We start from the raw sequence: 10438 nt of genomic DNA on the forward strand, positions 1-10438 counted from the left end.
ATTAGCCCTTCAGTTATATTAAATTGAAATGGTTCACTTAGCTCCTCTTTCCTTTCTGCTTTCTGTGAAGGGTATCAATTAAAGCAACCCAAAGGAAAAAAAAAAAAAAAAAAAAGTACTGTATTAAACGATGGGGGGTTGATATCATCTAGACTAGTTTTACCCCAGTTAAATTTTTGTTTCATGGTGTTTCACATGGCTTTTTTTCATGCAACTGAAATTAGAATCAAGGCACCAAAAATGAACAAATTGAAAGAGGCTAGTTAAATTATAGGCTATTTCTTTCCTTGCTACTTCCTCATAATTATCTAGAAACACAGAAGAACATGTCATGGTAGTGTTATTTCCTCATCCCAGCTAACCTGGAAATGCATAAAAATACAAAGAATGTTTCCTGCTAGTGTTTTTTTGTTTGTTTGTTTTGTGGTACTGTGTAAAGTATTAACTTCACATGAAATAATCTGAATCAAATATAAACTAAAGCCAGAGAGAGAGGAGGAGGGAGATGGGGAGAGAGAGAAGGGAAGTGGGGGAGGTCTGCTGCCATTTCTTCCCAAGAGGAGAAGAATGGAATTCCCTTCCAGGCGTCCAATGAGTCTCACAGGTATGGACTTGACAGCTTCTCAGAGGTCTTATTTTTAGAAGGAGTGAGTAACACCCATATCCAGAAAAAGCAAATTATTTTAAAACATTCTTGGTTTCTCAAAATCCCTATTTTTGAATATCTTAAGGGTACACTAATTGCCTACAGATAAAGATATATTAATTACCCACTGATAAATGCTTCTTTAAAAATGTTGAGCTCCTATAGCAAACACTTGAAGATAATTAAGAACTTGGGATAATTGAGAAATGTAGGGCACATACACACACACTTCACATAAGGTTATTCAAGTGAGTCCCAGAAGGGAAGATATGTGTATGCCAATGCTATGCCACACAGGTATACTAGCTCATGTATAGGAAGCAGGATAGCTATTGAATGTGATAGTAGCACTGGGACTAATTAGGTCACTTAATTTTCATATTGTGATTGTTTCTAGTTTTGGAGCCAGACGGGTATCTTTTCACTGTGCAGTATTGTTCACTATAGACATACCATTAAAGTTATTGTGCATACTTAGTACATCTCCCTTACATATTCATCCTATGCACTGAATGAATTAGGATCCCCAATGGAAAACAGCACAGCAATATTTCGTAAACTTCCATATATTTCACTACTCTCTATTTGACATTTCCTAACTTTAAATGTTTGATTTTTGCCATTTGATTTTAGCCATTTGATTTCTGAAGAAAGGAGGAAATGAAAACATATTTTTATGTGGTTGTGAAAACCTCAATTCTATGCTATAATAAGTATTTGAACTACAACCTTCACAGCTGAGACTACTGTTCCTGTACTCGAAGAAAATTATTATCTTAGTGGGAAATAGTCAAACTGATCAGGTTTGATCACTGGTTTTGTATGGGCCTCAGCGTAGGCTGACTCTTCAGCTTCTTACAACAGAACCTTGTGGCCATATGTGAAGAAGGAATTATTTGGGTTACCCTGGTGCTAGGAAAAACTGAAAGACTTTAAATGCCTTGTGCTTTTCTAAGACCAAATTTTAGAATATTTGCTCCAAATACAGGTAGATTCCTTTTCCTTTCCTTTCCTTTCCTTTCCTTTCCTTTCCTTTCCTTTCCTTTCCTTTCCTTTCCTTTCCTTTCCTTTCCTTTCCTTTCCTTTCCTTTCCTTTCCTTTCCTTTCCTTTCCTTTCCTTTCCTTTCCTTTCCTTTCCTTTCCTTTCCTTTCCTTTCCTTTCCTTTCCTTTCCTTTCCTTTCCTTTCCTTTCCTTTCCTTTCCTTTCCTTTCCTTTCCTTTCCTTTCCTTTCCTTTCCTTTCCTTTCCTTTCCTTCCCTTCCCTTCCCTTCCCTTCCCTTCCCTTCCCTTCCCTTCCCTTCCCTTCCCTTCCCTTCCCTTCCCTTCCCTTCCCTTCCCTTCCCTTCCCTTCCCTTCCCTTCCCTTCCCTTCCCTTCCCTTCCCTTCCCTTCCCTTCCCTTCCCTTCCCTTCCCTTCCCTTCCCTTCCCTTCCCTTCCCTTCCCTTCCCTTCCCTTCCCTTCCCTTCCCTCCCCTCCCCTCCCCTCCCCTCCCCTCCCCTCCCCTCCCCTCCCCTCCCCTCCCCTCCCCTCCCCTCCCCTCCCCTCCCCCCCCTCCCCTCCCCTCCCCCCTCCCCCCTCCCCCCTCCCCCCTCTCCTCTCTCCCCTCTCCCCTCTCCCCTCTCCGCTTCCCCTTCCTCTTCCCCTTCCCACATGGAAACAGAGTGGAAAACACATAGTTGAGCTATGACATAGAAGACAGTGCATAAAGTTGTACATTAAAAGTATAACTACTGATCTCAGAAAGTCATTTAAACAATTATCCAGGTTTAATTATATTTTGAACATTTTGAGGCAGGGAGCATGTTTTCTGATGTATCACTACAATATCTAAAAGTTTCATTTTTCCTGAGATATCACAAAACACTGAATTTTTGTAGCATCCTCTCTGATTGAAGTATGAGTAATTGCACATAGAATTGAACTGCCATATATATATATTTTTTTTTTTCTGATTAGAAATGTACAGATTTCAGCTTGTTTTCCTAGCTGGAAACTTATCTAGCACCATAGATCTGTAGGTTAATATAATCTATTGAGATAGATTTCCATTGGCTTCTCTGTGGAAATATAAATTCAGGCAATTCACAAACACTTAATTCCATTAAAGATTAATTCCATCAAAATATTGTCATGGTACTGAAGTGATAAATGTGACAATAAGCTTGATTTATACCTGGGATACACTGAGTTTTGCAAGTGACATCTTTGAAAGCAGATCTTTCAGATAGGGAAATTTTGTCTGGAGGTGAGCTACGGCCACACAAAGCACATATAATTCCAGGAAATTGGAGCCAATCTATTCAGTGTTAAGCTGCTATTTGGGAAGGGATTATATGGCCAGTGTGTCCGGACTATGCATTAAAGCTGTCAACAAGCTATGGAAACTTTAGAAAAGACAGTAAGGAAATCACTACTTACTTTCTCCTGAACCTGAATCTAACTTTGGCAATTATGTTCAACCCTCTCTACCTTCACTTGCAATGCAGACTTCATGACTTACAGGACTTCTGCTCAAAGTCATAATTTTCATCTTTCCCTGATGGCTTGTTTAGCCCATGTTTCACTAGGCATAGTAGAGGAAAACCTAGAATGTTTGGTTTCCTGACTTTATATCACTCACTTTAACCCAGACCTCTGCACGATCAGCAAGGGATGGTCAAAGGCATTTACTATAACAACAGCAACAACAACAATAATAATAGTAATAAATGAATTAGGTACTCAGTGAGACTTAGAAACTGGTGTCTTTAGTGTCTTAAACTGCACTTGTTGAAAAGAAGAATAATTATAGCAAAAATTACCTTTACAAGTCACACTTTCTAATGGGGAAATTACTAGGCAAAAGAATGGAGGAAAGATCACTGGAGCTTTTAAATTAAAATACACAATGAAAAACAACATTTATGTCACAGCAAACAGTAAAATTTTGCAACATAGTCCAGGCCTACTTGAAAGGTTGTGAGAGTCATTACTGATATCAGAAATACAGTTTTTGCTGAAGTGTTGAGTAATAACATACTTTTTTTTTTTTTTTTCCTGGAATGAACACATTATTTTAAGTACAACCAATATTAAAAAATATATATAAAATACTTGTAGGATAGGTTTAATTAACATAATGTACCTCCAATCCATCAACTAAATGGTTCAAATATTTTCAGTACACTGAGTATAAATAAATGTGGGGGAGGTTCATAAATTCAACATATTGTTTTGTTGTCTGATAAGTTGTACTGATTTTCCATTTGGAGCAATTATAGCATTCTCATTAATTTAGTAAATCTTTTTATTAATTTTTGATGCATATAAATACAGAAAAATCATAAATAAGAACAAATAGAGCAAAAAAAATGATACTGAAGAAAATGTAAATTATATTGTTTTATAACACCAATGATAATCTGCATTTCCAGAGCAGTTTCCATTCAGTTGTCCCCAAATATCATATAAATGTTAGCTATTTTCAAGGCTTCTGAGACAAGAGCAGACATTAGCATTTCCATTTTTGTGGGCCCTTGTGAACATAATGAGGTTCAATAAGACCAAGTGCAAGGTGCTGCACCTGGGTTGGGGCAATCCCAGACATGAGTACAGACTGGGAGAAAAATACATTAACAGAAGCCCTGCAGAGAAAGGACTTGGGGTTCTGGTGGACGAAAAGCTTGAAATGAGCCAGCAGTGTGTGTTTGCATCCCAGAAGGCGAACTACATCAAAAGAAGAGTGGCCAGCTGGGTGAGGGAGGTGACTGTCTCCCTCTGCTCTGCCCCCATGAGGGCCCACCCGGAGTCCTGCATCCAGGTTTGGGGTCCCCAGCACAAGAAAGATGTGGAACTGTTAGAACAGGTCCAGAGGAGGGACACAAGGATAATCAGAGATCTGAAGCACCTCTCCTATGAAGAAAGGCAGAGAGAGATGGGGATGTTCAGCCTGAAAAAGAAAAGGCTGCTGGGAGACCTCATTGAAGCCTTTCAATACTTAAAGGGAGCTTACAAAAAAAAAGATAGAAAGCGACTTTTTACTCAGACAGACAATGATAGTACATCTAGTGGAAACTAGATGATCTTTAAGGTCCCTTCCAACCCAAGCCTTTCTATGACTCTATGATTTAAACTAGCTTCAGTTTTTAAGTGCCTGTTAATTTGGAATTACTATTTGAGAGGTTGTCTTAGGGAGTAGTAGCGTACCAGTATGAAATTCTGGATGTTCAGAAATGGAAATGCTTATTTTTGTCATTGATTTCCTCAAATATTTCCTGGATCTTTGGAAGAGGAGAAGAATTTCATCTTAAAAGTATGTCAGGAAAAAAAAAATACTGCACAAGACTACTAATTTTCAGCCTCATTCTCTGTTTACTCAATCGTTCTTTCTTTGTATTTTTATTAGGGTTTGAAAATCAATGCTTTGTAACAGTCAATCAAATTCTTCTATTCTAACTTCCAGCATGATGTCTTACCTCTTGAGAATGTCCACTGTTTGCAGTTTCAATCTCCCTTTACTATATGCAGTAGAGCTTCTTGTCCAAGGAAGCTTTCTGCAATATGTGTCAGCCTCATTCTGCCACCAAGAATGAGATATATTGTCCCCTCTGTCTTTTCAGATTCTATAGAAATTCGTTGTCTTCTTTATTTTAGGTTTTAACATTGTATTAAACAGAATATGAATAATAAAACTGTAATGTTCTCTGTATGTCTTGAAAGGGAGGTAGTCTGATACAACTTTCTCTTTGCAGTGCAGTGTTTCTTGGGAGAATAATGACATTTTAAAATATCAATATCTCAATAATATAAATACCAAATATCAAAAATATCAATAATATAAATATCAAATATCCAAAAATATCAATATCTCAATAGACACATTATCAGAGAAGGCTTTTTTTTAATTATTAATTCTGAAAAAAAAAAAAAGAAATAGGAGCAGGAGTTACAGAAGGAAAACAGAAGGTGTGCTGTATAGAGAGAGCTGAATTTGTATCTGCTAGCTACATGTTACATCAACAGACATGTCAAAAAACTGCTCCAGTAGTTATTTCAAGACTATGTAACACAAATCTGTATTATGATGTTGGGGAAATATCCTGGTTCCAAGAAATTTAATGAGCCCTGATCATTTTAATTCACCAGTCTCTTATGATTTGTTCATATGATTTCACTAAGTAGTTTGATACGTTGTTTAAGAATATTCTGTTAAATAAGTAATATTTACAAGAATTTCTCTTCATCCCTGCAGGGATAATAGAACGCTATAACAGTTCACTCACAGAGAAAGCTCTCAACTTTTAGCTTTTTTTTTTTTTTTTTTTTTTTAGAGCTGAAATCAGCTTGGCTTTCTAGCAGCACTGACACATTTATTCACTATAGATCAATCAAGGGTGTGTAAAACGACAAGGAAATATTAATGGAGACTGGTAATGCTAGAAAGGACATTAAAATCTCCAGAAAAAAAAAAGACCTGGAGCAGGAAACCTTTATACAGAATTTTCCAAATCTGTTTGCCAGGATCATGATACTATTACAGTAATTTGTTTTGTTTTTTTCTTGTTTCTTCTTATTTATTTGTTTTCACTGATATCTTATGAATATTCTGCAATGCTCAGAGACCCCTGGAGCTCTGCAGGAAAACAGAACACCATGTGCAGACAGAAGTTCTGGTATCTTCTCCTTTACCTGCTCTCCATTGTTTAGCTAAATCATACTATATAATACTACTTAAAAGTCACAATATTTCACAAAACTTACTTTGGGAGAATTATAATGGAACACACAAGACACAAGTATCACTGAAGAGACCCTTTAATAGATACTTAGATACTTAAAAGTCCATACATAAAACAAATCTTGACATTGACTAATGATATCTTCTAAATATGTCAGATTGTGAATTTCTAGCTCATTTGCTTCCTTTTCTTTCATAAGAGATCTGACTATTGGATATGGAATTTACCTAAATAAGGATTGTGTGTGGAACAAATTTTACACCTTTAATTACAAATAAGAGTTGGTTAATGCTGTTGTACCCGTCACCACTTTTTTTCATGCTGATTCCACAGTCTTTATATAAAAAGGAGTGAGTATAAAATGGTACTGCTATGAACAAGACAAACCTGGGAAGGACTTGTACCCTGAATAGTTTGGTGGAAGTTTCCTGGCAGGCTTCTGAGCCTGGATAGTCCTGGGTTCAAGTGAGTTTGTTGGGAGACCCTGATTGCAAACCTCTGTTTTTAAAAGTTGAGCAGGGGGGTTGTAATTTGGGGGTAAGAGGGCTCTGAACTGCCTTGCCTTCCGGCCTTCTGACTGTAGTGGTGGCAGGTCTGGCTTCAGTTCTGAAAAGAGAGTTTATTTTGGCCAAATTTTCTAACCCAAGTACCTGCATTGTTACATGCTTAGCACTGACATGCAAATACTGATGCTCATACATATGTATGAATATGTCAGTGTCGGTCTTCAGCCGTGGATAGCTGTATGCTTGACTGGCATGTGTGTTACTGACTACTTGATTCTTGGATTCCAGTGATTTTTTAAGACAGCTGAAACCCCCAATTTTTATTTTTATTTTTTGCCTTTTTTTTTTTTTTGTTAAACAATCAAAAAAAAAGAAAAAGAAGAAGAAAAGAGAGAGAGAGAAGGTGAAGGTTGATTTAAGTTTGGAATTCTGTTTTTCAAGGTTTTTTTTTTTTTTTTTTCCCTTTGGCTTTGGTGTTTTCTCTTAAGATGTGTTTCAGCTTGCAGCAAGTGGTTGGCCACCCCTACCCTTCTGGTTCCTTGCTTTCTTTTACACTCTTCCAGAACATGTTTCATGCCTTCCCTCTTTCTTGTTTAGACTAAATTAGCCAATGAACAACCTGACCCAGCTGCTTAGCTGTTCCCTGATCTGCATTTTACTTCTTAATGAGCTCAGAGTGACAAGCTATTTAGGCTGCTCGTTCCAGCATCAGCTCTGACTCCATCTGTAACTTTAGTGCCACTTCTTTGTCAGCAATGCCAATTACAAATGTGTGCCTTTCTAATTTACAGCACTCTAGTTATAACGCCCACGCTGTGCTCCGTGTGTTCTCTCTTTGCTTCTTCTGTTTGTAGTCACCTGAGCAGACCTTCAGATTGTCAGAGCAAGGGTCTGCTACATGGCTGGCATTGATCAGCTATCTATAGCACCATATACAATTTGGCACCATGCAGATCATTTGCTCCCTTTCATCTGCCCTGAATTTGGAAAGCTCAGTCGGTTCACACGGGGTTCTACAAACCTGTCTGTGCATTGATCCTTCTGTGAACTGGCAATCCTGGAGCAAATGTGTTCCCTCACATATGATACTGCAATATGGGAAAAAGAATTACTTACTATGCATCTGTAGGGCTATATTATATTTTTCTTGGCATCCCCTGCATTCATCTGCAGAAAAATCTTAAATATGTTCCTCTTTTGCCCATGAGCGATAACTAGGACTTTATCCATTTCTTTGTGTATATTGTTAAAAATGCAGAATCTCCTGAAGTCTACGATAGTAGTTTGCTACTTGCTACAATAGTAGCAAGCAGTCTCCATTTCCAGTAGCTTATAATTTGGTCTTCTGAGCAGATGAAAAAGCATCTACTTTCTGTTGCTGTTGTTACTGGGTGTGCAACCTCTTTTGACCATTCAGTCTTCTTAGAAGTAAAACTTATTTCTAGAAAGATGTTTGAGGGGATACTAAAGGAACTGTTTGGCTCATTAGATTCTCAAAGAGACAGTTCCTCAGACTTCATGGCAGGTATATTTAAAATTAATTAAAAGTGAAAACTATTTTATAGTGTTCATAATCTCATAATCTACTTTTTTCTTTTTTCTGTTTTTTTTTTTTTTCTTTTTCTTATCATATCTTCATGATTTCATTGTTGTTACAGTTGGCTGGATGTGTAAAGACCATTATTATCTCTAATCATGCCAGATAATACAAGAACAATCTTATTGTGAGTGTGCTTTCTTCTGCTTTATTTTTATTTTTTCTCCCTGTTTGGACCATTTCTTAGAAAAGGTGGAACACTCTCATTTTTTGTATCAGTATGGGGAACGAGGGAACTCCCCCAAAATGATGAACATCAGGTGGAATGTGGCACATATTTGTTACGGTAGGACAACAGGCTTCCTTCCATGAGTTACCAGGCTACATTTCTTTTGTCAGATCCCGTGAGATACTTTCAGCTAAAATGGGTGCATATCAGCCAGCATATTCCTAAAATTACTAAACCTTTTATCTTCCATGGGCAAAGGAATTATGACTTGGCTTGATATGTAGTACAAAGAAGCACTAAAGAGCAACATTTGACGTATATTTCTATACTATTATTCTCTCTTCAGGAAAAAAAAAAAGAGTCTGGGTAAAATTGTTACTCACAGGTTAAAACTGATAGAAAGATGTTTGTTGCATTCAGGAACATAACAGAGAAACTGCAAGTCAGAAATTTGTTTTAGAAAGTTTAGATCTTGAACCTGTAAAACTGCTGAGTTCAAACAGATCCACTTGACAAGACTGTGCATGGATTGATTTTTGAACCATTTATGGTCCCTATATGGTCAACTATTCATGACATAAGTCAGTTTTGCAGGAGAAGAAAACAGTGAGGGACAAACAGTCCAACATTTAGAATTTCATGAGCAACTAATACTGTAATTTGCTTAAATTATTACAAACGTTATAAAATTTTTATATTTTATAGGAAATTCTTCTATAAATGCCTCTATAAAGGAAAGGTATCTTTGTTAATTACAAAGGCTGGCATAAGTGAGCAATATATCTAGTTTTTTATATTAAACAAGTATAGCAAGCCTAAGTGATGTCAATAGCCAAACCTGTGACCTTTAATTTTTTAATACTGCAGGTTTCAGTTTATCTCTTTTTTGAAGGTTCCTCACTAAGAGGCTGGAAAGAAAATAAATAAAAAATAAAAAATATGGTTTTAATTCTAAAATATTATCATTAAAATTCGTATTTGTGCCTCAAAAACTTACATATGCTTTACTTATCCTGTTTTGAGTATTTCAAACTTTCTAGAAACTGAGGAATTACAATTGTCAGTGTCCTTTCCACATGAGAGACTGGGTTGATGCCTGTAAGTTTTCCAGCTAATAACTTCTTTTAAATTAGTGAAGAATTCTACTCATATGCAAGGAGAAGTAGGTAGTCTTTTTAACTGTCATTTTTTTTTAAGTTTAGCGCTAACAAGAATAAAACAATTTATTTTAGACATATTATTTTAGATGCAATAAGGAAACATGATTCTGATCAAAGTCTGTTTTCTGCTGTTCTTCTCCTCCTCTGTCTCTCCATCCTCTTTTAGGGAACATGCTGGGGGTGTGCTGGAGGGAAGAGTGCAGTGGTGTATGGATTGTGTTGTGCCCTGGCTATTCCTCAGCTGGTATATCAGCTACGCGGCATGATTACAAGCTGGCACAACTTAGAGCAGCCCTGAGGCTGCTCAAAATTGCACTGGGGCTGAACAGTCCCCAGATGGCCCCAGGAGTTGGGACTGCCATTGTCACCATCATCCATTCCTGCACTTAGAATACCTTAGGCAAGGAAGAAAAATGTAGCAAGTGAACAGATCTGGAGAATTATGAATGTGTCATTTTTAAGTAGCCACCTTACAATTTATAGGATCAAGATTTCCTCATTAATTTACATTGATATTACATCAGTCAAAGAACTGCTGTGTCAAGATAGGTCATCTTTTCCCAGCCTTATTTTTCTATATTTACTTATTTATTTTTTCTTATGTCATCAAATTAATAAATTAACTCATTTTAAGACTAGAAGT

This window comes from Anser anser (assembly GCF_964211835.1).
Source record: "Anser anser genome assembly, chromosome: 1".
Taxonomy (NCBI): Eukaryota; Metazoa; Chordata; class Aves; order Anseriformes; family Anatidae; genus Anser; species Anser anser.